We start from the raw sequence: 2577 nt of genomic DNA, 5'->3' as shown, positions 1-2577 counted from the left end.
CTGCAAACAAAATACAATCTCTGTATTACAGACCTATATAATATATATAGGTCTGTGCTCTGTATCAGATACGACTCGTAACGGTGATCTCATAGACATACATTTATGTGTATGGGTGATCTAGATAGATCAAGAGCTTGAAATATTTAAGATTCAGTTTCGATTGATAAAAAAAATGTAGAGAAATTATTACATCTTTGTTTCTTACATTTAATAATCAAAAACAATATCGGACACATTTTTTATGCTATTTAAATTAGTCGATATTGCTTTTAACTTTTATTTATTACATTTAATTTATAAAATTCATGTTTTACAAATGTACAACACTAGATCCATATCTAATAATACTTTCGCTTAATTATTATTTTCTCTTATTTTTTTTATTTATTTTTTTTTGACCCCTTTGTCTGTTGGACCGTTTGGGCACTAGGCACTACTACAATACGGTACATCTATTATATCTACCCTCTAGATAGCAAGGTCTGAAAGGGGTACTTTATTACTTTTTACTTTACAAAACTACAAGCAATAAAAATCTCATGATCGTAGCGAGGCTGGGTTGAGGTTTAACTCCTCTGCAGTAAAAGTCACCTGGATCTATTAATAAAGTAAATCTAACAGAAATTTAAGCAACAGTCCGCGAAAAATTAAAGCAAAATGGTGCCAAATCTCCCCCTAATAAAAACTCAAAGTATAGCTACAACATGAGCGTAGCAATGCGGTGCTCCATTAACAAAGAGCAGTGAATAACAGATTTTAATATTTGACTTGTCTTTTTTTAAATACAAAATTGTCATGATAATACACCGTAGACACCTCATAAAATGATTTTGTTTTTCTGAATACAGAAAATAATGGATAGGGGCCAATACGTTTATATGTGTGTATGAAAATTTGCTGACATAGGCCTACTTGTGTTCAAAATATAATAGCCTACGCAAAGGAAATTTAATGTTATATCTTGAAAAAATTATAACAGTCAAACCAGAGTTTTCCCTAGTATTTTCCCCCACAAGATTTAAATAAACTGTCCAATTTCTTGATAAATCATTAAAGCCGTTTTCGAGATTCGTGTCGAGGTTCTGACTTTTTGATTCCTGAACACATGAAGAATTTGCAAAGCAGATAAGAGAATTGTAAAAAATAGAATATTAGATGACGTGACATTCGGGTGACATTCGGGTGACATTCATGTGATATTCGGGTGAGATTCGGGTCAATCGGGTGACAAGGTTAGGTCAGGTTCACATTTTAACTTCACCTTCACCTGTTGTACCATTGGGGCACCACACAAGATCTGTCAATTATCTTTCTCCATTCTTCTCTGTCCTTTGCCTTTGATAGAATTTCATTCACTGGCAGGCCTGTCCATTCTTTGATGTTGTCTTCTCATCACTTTCTCTTTCTCTTCATCTTCTCCTTCCTGGTACTGTTCCCTGGAGGAAGGTCTTTGCGAGTCCTGAGGAGCTTGTGATGTGGCCATAGAGTTTGAGTTTACGTATTTTTTTTTAGTAGGACATCGTGGGGTCCAGTTGCTGTATTAATCCTGTTTCTAATCTCTTCATTCGTGATGTGGTCTTTGTAAGTGACACTTGGATCTAACTACATCTTCATAACTATCAGTTCAATGAATAGGCCTACATATGAATATTTACAATGTAATAATAATAACATGAATAAATCTCCGTATCCTGTGGTATTAAGTCGTTAGTCGAACTAACTATACAATAGTATCGGCAACACTTTCGACACAAACACTTCTTCTCTTTTTGTAACGGAGATAGGGTTGTAGTTGTTGATAGGGTTGTAGTTTTTGATAGGGTTGTAGTTGTTGATAGGGTTGTAGTTGTTGATAGGGTTGTAGTTGTTGATAGTTTGTAGTTCATTGTTTCCGATATTCTTTCTGAAAATATTGAAACCTGGCTTTTTACCTGCCTAAGTGGACCACCTCGGGGGCCGATTTTGAGTTTATGTTTCCACATAAACTGTCTTTGTAACCTTGTTTATGTTATTAATAGTCAGACGGTGTTAGGATTTCAGAAGAATAGCATCTTATTAAGGACAGAGACTCGAATGTGGCCTTATATGCATTAAACTTTATTCAAGTATCTAACGGTCTAGACGTAGTCTTTGCATCTTGTTTATGTGTAGGTCTTGTTGATGTCCAAGGGTTGAGCCGAAGGCTCTTCGAACCCTAAGTTTGAAAAAAAACCTGTTTGGACGCCAAACAGTAAAAAAAAAACACAGTTCTGTTTGAGAGAGACCCGAGTCAATGCCTATGTAAAACATTGCTGTTTCCAATGCCTTTGGCCCCCGACGCATGCATGGCTGCACATGGCCGAAGGCCGAGGGCACCGGGAGCCTCCGCCATTTTCCTTCGTTGTACCAAGCTAGCTGTGCGGGATCCGCCATTGATGTAACGGTCCCTTTGAGGAACAGCGCATGGATGTGGGACGTGTTTGTGGGGACTTTTTTACAACACCGCCCGTACAATGGGTGGACTCTCGTCTACCCGTGGGCATCCCCACGGGAGTTATGTTTTGCTACCCATTTAGCCTAACCACTTCCTCTATT

Source organism: Biomphalaria glabrata, chromosome 12 (genome assembly GCF_947242115.1).
Source record: "Biomphalaria glabrata chromosome 12, xgBioGlab47.1, whole genome shotgun sequence".
NCBI classification, from domain to species: Eukaryota; Metazoa; Mollusca; class Gastropoda; family Planorbidae; genus Biomphalaria; species Biomphalaria glabrata.
The sequence above is the reverse complement of the archived record's forward strand: the minus strand, read 5'-3'. Positions refer to the sequence as shown.